Below are 9,376 nucleotides of genomic sequence, written 5' to 3' on the forward strand. Positions count from 1 at the left end.
ACATGCAGGAACACATGCAGGAACACATGCTAGACGCACATGCACGCATGCTCTCACATTCACTGTCAAAACTAATAAGGACTCAATGAGCCTGATTTACTATAGGTTTGCGAGAGCAGCAACGGCCGCAAACTTGGTTGCTCATGCAAACAGATGTGGAAGCTGATTTACAGACAGACACACTCACACACACACAGTATGGTGGTGACACAGTAAAATAAAAACAATATGGAACAATGTCATATTTGTGCGACCGAAAAGTGTATACAAGACAGCCAAATTCCTTTAACGGCCAGGACGACATAAATAAGGAGCAGGCTTGGAAAATGGTAACCAAGATTTAGTTGGGAGGGCACCAGTTTGACTAGCAATGTTCAAACTTTTTTTCTGTCGGAGGACGATGAGCCTCTCCTCCGCTCCGCTCGAAGCAACCCCGGTGTATTGACCCCTGCAAACAAACACAGGGAGTCTGCCAGTGACGTCCTCAGAATGTCCATACTGACACGGTTAGTGATCATTCGGATGACGGATGAAAAACCGCTTCCGTCGTTGCTTAGTTCATTTTTTTCAAAGTTTGCATCATTCGTCATTCGCCAGCAAAACATGAGTCCGTCAGCGACGGACTGACACCGTCAGTGTCTACGTAATGGCCAGCTCTGCAAATTAGTGATCTTAAAGCTAAGTGGTCATCGCCCAACCCGAAAGTTTGGGTTCGATCCTCAGCCCTTGCGACCGAGTCGAAGTGTCCTTGAGCAAGATACTGAACCCCGAGTGGCTCCTGATGCTGCGTCATCAGCAGGTAAATGAGGCAGGTCAATGAGGAAACAGTGTTTAAGAACTTCAAGTACCGAAGGAAGAAAAGCGAAATACAAGTGAAAGCCAATTCACCATTCACTTCATTCAGGGTGCTTGTCATATTTTGCTCAATGTTGGCCAATAGCACGGCGAGACACTACAACCGATCGGTAAGCAGCTACATTTTTTAGTCATATACTGTATAGATGATGAATTCAATTATCTTTACATGTTCCATGCACTCCCACTAGTCTGAATTTGGCAATCTGATTAATATTATGTTTGTGGAATTGGAATTCAAGCAGCAAAATCTAGTTGTTTTTATCCACCGCTGAGGGCAGCCATTTTGTCACTTTCTGTAAATGACATCACAGTTGCTCAGGGCTCAGGTAACAATCAATCATGGCTCAGCTGGTGAATGTCACATGATCAAACTCAGAAAAACAGTGAGATAGCAAAAGAGATGAAAACGGATGGATTTTACTGCTTAATTCCCATTCTACAAATGCAATATTAATCAGAAAACCGTTTTTAGACTAGTGGGGCCGCATAGAACATGACAGAGGGCTTAAGGTTAAACTAAATAGTGTATTTGTTTTTTCCTTTCGAGGTGTCTTAATTTTAGTTTAGTTAGTCTGGTGTGAAATAGGAAATAATCATAAATGCTGTTTATAATTTAAAAAAAAAAAAAAAAAAATAGTGCCATGTTTTATAGTTACAAGAAATACTCAGTTTAGACTGACCTTTTTACAGTATTTTTATATTTATATATTTTTATATATTAACCTCTTTAAATATAATGACTGTACGAAGGTGTGCGTGTGTGTGTGTGGGGGGGTGCGCGAGTTCAACCTCTGAGGCATTCCTGCCTCACAGTCTGTTGTAGTTAATCTCAGCGGTGATGGACGAGGGTTTGATGTTAGCTTGGTTTGATCCAGTCAAGGTCTTTTCACACCCAAGTCATCACACCATAGCTTTTAATAGCCCTACTTTGTGTACTGGGGTATAGTCATACTGGAACAGTAAAGACCTTAACCATTGCCACTAAGTTAAAAGCATACAACTGTCTAATGTCTTGGAAGGAAGAAGAAAGATTCACTTGTGAATAATTCATCCTACTGAATGAATTCTGGGTAAAAGGGTGGCGCATGTGTCTGCCTCACATTTCAAGGTTCTGGGTTTGAACAAAGGCTCTGACTTTTCCGTGTGACATTGCATGTTCATCCCCATTGGGTTCAACTAAGATGTGTTGAGATGTCAAACAGCCAAGAAAATATTCCACAAAAAGAGTAAATAGACCCCTCCCCCCAAATCTATTTCCTTCCACCCTCACTGGTTATAAATGTTGCAGGTGCGGCTTGTACCTTCATGTATATTAAATGAATATTTGGTCCCCTCCCAGTCTTGCCTTGTTGTTCAACCAATGTTGCGTTCACTCTGGTCTCGCATCAGTCTCAACCCTTGAAGGCTATATTAATATATACAGTAGTGTGGAAATAAACTCTTAGTTTTTGGGCTTGCCTGTCGATATGTGCTGAGATTTTTATAGAACAAAAGCTTTCAAGGCAAGCTGACCGAAGCATTTCATGTTTTCTTAACAAAGACCTAAAACCAAAGTCTTCTCAGTCCAATAGCTTGATGAGTAAAGATTAAAGTTTAAAAAAATCAAACATGATATCGATTCATGCTTCACCGACAGAAACACCAAGAGGTTTTAACTATTCAGCTCACATACTGAAAAATAATAGCGCTTTTTTTTTCAACTTTGCACACTCAAGAGCACAGAACAATGAACTCCCACTTGCTTTAAAACACCTGTTTATCTTGTAATGAAAACTTTCAAAAAAACGTTAAGACAAACAAATGAGCCCATAGCTTACAACAATCTATTGTTCTGATCTAAGAATTTCCAGTTGAGTTGGCATGGTGAATAACTGGTTAGCACATACGCCTCACAATGCAAGGGCCCAGGGTTTCAATCCAGGCTGCGCCCTTCATGTGTGGAGTTGCATGTTCGCCCCGTGCCTGTGTGGGCTTTCTTTGGGCACTCCGGTTTCCTCCCACATTCCAAAAACATGCAGGGTATGTTAATTGGACACCCTATATTGTCCCTAGGTATGATAGTGAGTGTGAATGTTTTTTTGTCTCTGTATGCCCTGTGATTGGCTGGTAACTAGTTCAGGGTGTACCCTGCCTACTGCACGAAGTCAGCTGGAACAGGCTCCAGCGACCCTTATGAGGAAAAGCATTTCGGATAATGGGTGGATGGATGGAATTTTCCAATTGATACCTTAGATTCGATTTTACACATCCGATTTCTCGCAATTCTACACAATTGTAAAATACGGAGCAGCATCACAAAAACATTACAAATATGCATTCCTTTTTGAGGGCCTATTACGGTATCTTAACTATCAATGGACAAAAAAACATCCCTTTTGTTGTCATGTACATGGATACAAGGATTTTGACCTCATTAATTAAACCATCACAGAAGTGACACAATTTTTATTGTTATTGCATGCCCTTACATATCTGTATATAATCTTACGCATTACACATTATTTTCAAATGGCTGCTGTCACGTGAACGGAAATCAGCGATGTACGGCGTGCATGTTTGAAAAGGTGTTTCCACCTGTACAAATTATGCCGAAAGTGTACAACTTGTCAGGTGTGTTATTGGATTATACAGAAGACAGCTTTCAGGATACTCATGAAGCTTGAAAACTGATATTATCATGGTAGACAAAATAACATGAGCAACATCACTTATCTATCAATCCTGTTGCGACATTTCAAAGCTCAACAAAAGCCTCATTTGGGAGCCACATTTTGCCACAACAGCATCACATGAACATTCTTTTTTCTTTTGGTCAAACAGAGTTTCAGCTTCAGAGCACAATTTTATTGATTGCAGAGAGTAGTTGTTTCAAGTTTATCAATCCTCCCACCAGCTACTAATGTGGCAGCAGACAAGCACCATTGCACACAATGTTGAACGTGCTCGCTCGCAGCCAGGAACAAACATTTTCAATGAGATGCTAACTTTTTTGTGTACTTTATGTACCGTATCAGACTTGATTTAAATCATGGATATATGGAGGGCAGAATGCTCGCACCCAGACCTCTCAACAAGGTTTTTTAAATCAGAACCTAAATGCAAATGTGAATTAAAAGTGAAAAATACGGACACATAGTAACATATTTCAGACGTATCGTGACACTGCACCTAAATTTACATTTGAGCTGCAATATCCAACATTACACGGGGTATTATTAAAATAAATGCATGCAAATGTGATCCCAGTCCTAATATAACACATTTTTTAATCCCAATAAACACAAATCAAATCCATACAGAAAATGGGGGAATGCAAAAAGGAATAGGGAATAGATAATGCTCGCAGCTAATGCAAACTCTCTCGGGGACTGCTCAAATGTGAGTCCTTTTACCGTGTGATGTTCATTGAGGTATGGATATGTAAGTTTTGAAAATTTGTCAAAAATCATTGAAAATCAAACGATGACAAGATGACGTGTCGTCATGGCAAGCAACTTGTGTTGGGTCGTTCGCGAATGATTCGTTCAAAAAGGACGAATCTTTTCAGTGAACGTGAGTGAATGGATCACTTCCTGAAGTGATTTATTCTGTTCTCAGTTCATTTGAGCTCAGCCACGCGCATGTTGTCAACCTTCGCGATCGACCAATCAGCAGCCAACGTCAGATGTAAGCGGGATTTACTGAACATACTGCCACGCTATTGGCCTTCACGAATGAATCAGTGATGTAATTACCCGTTCACCAACGATTCGGTGAGTGAACGGGTCGCTGCGGGAATCAGTGATGTCATTTGCCGTTCACCAACGATTCAGTGAGTGAACGTGTCGCTGCAGGAATCAGTGATGTCATTTCCCGTTCACCAACGATTCAGTGAGTGAACGTGTTGTTGCCATTTCTCGTTCACGTGAACAAGAACTCCATGCAGTCAGTGAGTGAACTTTTGCTATGAATGATTCGCTATTCGCCAAGGAAGGAACCACTCACCAGCACCACTCCTTTCGTCACCAAACAGGAATACGACTATTGCCTGACGTGATTACAGTACATCAATACAAACGCCTAGGATTTTGTTAGCAACGATAATCCAAACGCACCAATTATAATAAGTAGAACATCAGGTGTGGACAATTTTATATATATATATATATATATATATATATATATATATATATATATATATATATATATATATATATAAATATATTCAGGCGGGGGCGGGGGAATGTGGGGGTTGTCGGGGGTATGCGGAGCTGAATGATTCGGTGAACGATTCTTTTGAACGATTCTTTTCGATGAACTGATTCAAATGATTCAGTTCACTTAAAAGAACTGTTATGCCCATCACTACAAGCAACTGCCATAGTTTTGCTTTGCTGCTTGTGATGAAAAGCAGTGGGGGTTCAAATCTTCCCATGGGAACTTTGGTTTCGGAAATATTCAAAAATGTGTGCCTGTCAGGTCCCATAGACCCTCCATATCTGCTCTCTTAAAACCATCTTTATTAATTTTTTATTATTTTTTTTTTACTCTTAACTTCATCCGGATGAAATATAAAAATGAATGAATGGATGAAATATATTTACCCGAGTAATATCATCAGACTTATTTGACTGGAATTAGACTGCGGGTTTATATAGTATGGCCGAACACAAGAATGCTATTTATACACTGAGCACTGTACAAACTCAGCAAGGACTAACACAATTAAAAAAGACTTTGTAGAATTGGACTACTTGGACTCATTAAAAAAAGTGGAGTATGTCCCAAAACAGGACTGCAGCTGTTCAACTGTCATGCAGCTTTCACTGAGCAGCCCGTGTGAGGCTGAACTCAACACCAGCGGGATGAGCTTGAATGAGGGGGCTGCTGTTTGTCTAATACTTAGACAAAGCTTCTAGATATGCATCATACTGCAACCTAGCTATGGAAACATGTGTTCTCAAGGGGCTTTTCAGTTTTGAAAATTGCAAGTGATGTGATCAGAGAGAGAAAAACAGCACTGCTTAGGGCTGTGGGATGAGTGAGGAGGGGAAGCTGAACAGTCAGCCGAGTCATTTAGACACAATTAATAATGCATCGTGTTCCTATCTACAGCAGGAAGGCTCTCTCTCTCGCTCTCATTGCCCCTCTTTCCCTCTCTCTCTCACACACACACAAACACGCACTTTAGCAACAGTGCAGTCTACTGAATCAAATTGGAGCTGAAGTAACCTGCTCGATGTTATAGCAGCATCACCAGATCTGAGGCCAGCTGGATTTGAAGGACAGTGGAGGTTTACTCAGGTGCCATTGCTTTTAGTGTCAAAATGTACCCCAAATTCTAGTGACGGTCATTTATAGAGCTCCTTCACTGTTGGTCTACTGTCCACGCCCATCCCGCAACTCAGCGGGATGGGAGCTAAAGCCTTCTGCCGCTCTCAACCCCATCCCATCTATATTCCATGCGCATCACTGTTTTGATCACTTCAACGTAAGGTCAGTCTCACGCCTCACTAAAAGGCAAAGAAGCATGTGATTCCTCACATTCAACAATGAAAGGTAACAAAAGTAATACAAAACATTGAAACCATCCATGCATCCATTTTCTATACGTAGAGCTTGTCCTCATTTGGGTCACGCGTGAGCTGGAGCCTAAGCGAGCGCTGGTCCTGCTGTCAGTCAGTCCCAGGGCATATAGACAACCATTTGCGCTCAAATTCACCGTGACATTTTAGAGACTTTCAATTTTCATAATAATAACTATTTTTTTTTCAAATTAAAGTAGACAAGTGAAATATTAAAGTATTCAAATAATAATTTTCTGCAGTTAAATAAAAAGATTGAAATGGGTGTCTAATAAAGAGTTATTACATTTGGGTTGGGAGAGTCAGCATAAAAATAAATTCCATCTTGAGCTTTTTGAAACTTTGGAGAGGGGGTTGAAAATAGTCTTGTTCTCAAGGAATAGGTTTCAATGAATAAAGGCTCCCATTATAATGCAAGACTTAAAAGAGTTCTTACATTACGTCTGGTGGTCTATTCCAAATGTACCTTTTGATGTGAGAGTACAATGAAGGTAGTTTAACACGAACAATACGCCATCAAGTTTCTTTGAAGGCATAGCCTTGCTAACATATGCATGTTGTCAAATAATGACTGTAAATATGTGAGTGCTTTAATATGCGCATTGCTCATATAACACCGGCACGCAATCTGTGCCTTCTGACAGTTTTTAACACATTTGAGTTATTGTCGTACTTCAACACTCTATGAAATTGCCTAAATGATGTGTTTGCCTTTTTTCCATCCACTTGTATATATGGCGGTCTGCAGAATTTACATGCAAGGCTTTGTCACGATATTGCATGCATTGACATAGATTTCACCTATTGGACAGAACAAAATACTTTAAATATTTGTCTTACATTCCACAGCCATTACATACACATTTGACCTCAAATAATTCCTCAGTAAAAACGTCTCCTCATTCATTTCAAATGAAATACATTACAAATAGTTGACTTACCAGAAAGGAGTCAAACTGAAGTTTATGAGTGTTCAGTGGTGTCACGATCTCACAATGAATCTATCTCACAGTTCAGTAATCACCGTCAAATCTGGATCTTGAGTTGTGTACTTATAGAGCATCAATTTGACTACACAGGCAGCACGCAGACAGAGCTGTGGGATTAGAAAAGCAAAGGATAGAGCAAGCCTCTCTTTCTCTATCTGTCTGTCGGTCACTCTCTCTCTCTCTCTCTCTCTCTCTCTCTCTCTTTGCAGCAGTCCTCTCTGCTGCATCCTTCCTATCTAAATCACAGTGGTACAGTCTGCCTCTCTCCTGTATTATGTACAAGACCATTCCATTTGTCTTGCCGCAGGGAGAGTCCAGGAGTGATGTGAGGAGCGAGGGCGTGTTAGGGGGAGGTGGTGGTTTGAGAGAAGCAGATGGGTGGCTTGTGGGAGGGAGGGGGGTCGTTGGGTGTAAGCGGGGAGGGATGAATAGATGAGGAGGAGGAGTAAGCGAGTGGGGCTGCCCAGTGACAGGTGTGTTGACTTAGTGTGAGATGCTTCCCGCACATTGATGGGAAAGTCCTGCAGATTTACACAGATATAAGTCTCTTACTTCTCTCTGTCTATGGATACAAAACGGCGTAGATTATTTCTCTCGAGTTTTACAACGCACGACAATGACACTGAGTGAGCACAGACCTGATTAATCATGTTTATCATCAAAGAAAATTGGAAATTATTAGTCTTATATCATCAATCATCATCATCACCTAGATGGGATGATCATACACTGGGGAAAATACCTTCCATTTACTTTAGTTTATTTACTTTATTTGTGTCATTTCTGTGTTTTTATTAAGAAAACTGTTTTTTTTTGGTCTTTCGTAGCAAACAGTTTCACTGTGTTTGCATTTTTATCTTTGTTTTTATTCATCTGTACAGCACTTTGAAAAATCTCTATAAATGAATTTATTCTTACGACTTAATTCGAACGTACATTGGTTGCACATAATTAGAATGTGTTAAACTAATTAATTTGATTACTTTTTTTAAGGAAAAATCAGCCATCAGTTTACCACATTTTAGTCATGTGCAACCACAAATTAAATACTTTATTTCCTGTTGAATAGTTTGTCAATTAATTTATCGTTAGGAATTCAGTCCACTGTGTGTGATTGAGGCAAATTGGAGTTCACTCGTTGGTTGCAACTTTATGGTCTGAAGAAGGACATTCTCTCATCTACTATATGGGAAGTAGCTTCTGGTCAACATGATTAGTGCAACACAGTAGGAGAATTCAGTGAGAGCTGCTCATACCCCTTTAAAAAACACTAATGTGAGTAAAAATAACAATTAATTAAGTGTTCCCAGTTATCCACATACTGTACTAAGGTGAAATAAATTTTAGTCAAATGTCCCTTCCTGATAGTAACAGTCACAGCATCTCTGCAATCTTAAACTAAAAACATTGCTCTCCGGTGTTGTCATACAGAAAAAGTTAAAAGGTTTGTTATTTTGGAATTGGTGAGCCTCATTCACTACAAAGGGGCTAATTTTATGACACAGATAAAAACGGTGTCATTCTGGCCTTTTGAAAAGCCTTTGAAACCTTTGAAAATGTGTCACTTTTGGAAAGAAGATAGATATCAGACCTTTCTGAAGGCTGAAACGAGTTATCTGTAAAAACAGACAGCATGCATCTTACGGGTACTGTGTAGGCATACTCGAGTACAGTATGTCACAATGGAAACATTAAAGACACACTTGATTAGGCTGAACATCAACATTTATATAATAGGTCTGTATGAAAAAAAATGTCAGCACTAAAATTCACCCCCCTAAAAGAATCTGTTGTGATTTATGGGCTTTTTGTGAGGACTAAAGCCACAAATTGGCACGCCCACTTTCGGGGCATGTTTTTTTTTTGTTCTCCATCTCAGGCCTTGTCTACACATAGCCGCGCTTTTTTTAAACAGCCGAATATTTCTCCCCCACTCCGTGTTGGAATACACATTGTTGTTTGTTA

At 39.9% G+C, this 9,376-nt stretch overlaps 1 protein-coding gene across 1 annotated transcript in view; it reads right to left on the reverse strand.

Annotated features, from left to right (window-relative positions):
* The window catches only part of LOC147148270 (synaptic vesicle glycoprotein 2B-like), a 53,204-nt gene extending 45,525 nt beyond the window's left edge, over positions 1–7,679 (reverse strand). Inside the window, exon 1 of the mRNA XM_086028255.1 lies at positions 7,364–7,679. The gene's annotated coding sequence lies outside the window, so the exon portion shown is untranslated. The remainder of the gene's footprint in view (positions 1–7,363) is intronic.
* Positions 7,680–9,376: the final 1,697 nt, after the last annotated feature.

This window comes from Filicampus tigris, chromosome 4, assembly GCF_054856515.1.
Source record: "Filicampus tigris isolate MCC_2025a chromosome 4, RoL_Ftig_1.0, whole genome shotgun sequence".
In the NCBI taxonomy this organism is placed as follows: domain Eukaryota; kingdom Metazoa; phylum Chordata; class Actinopteri; order Syngnathiformes; family Syngnathidae; genus Filicampus; species Filicampus tigris.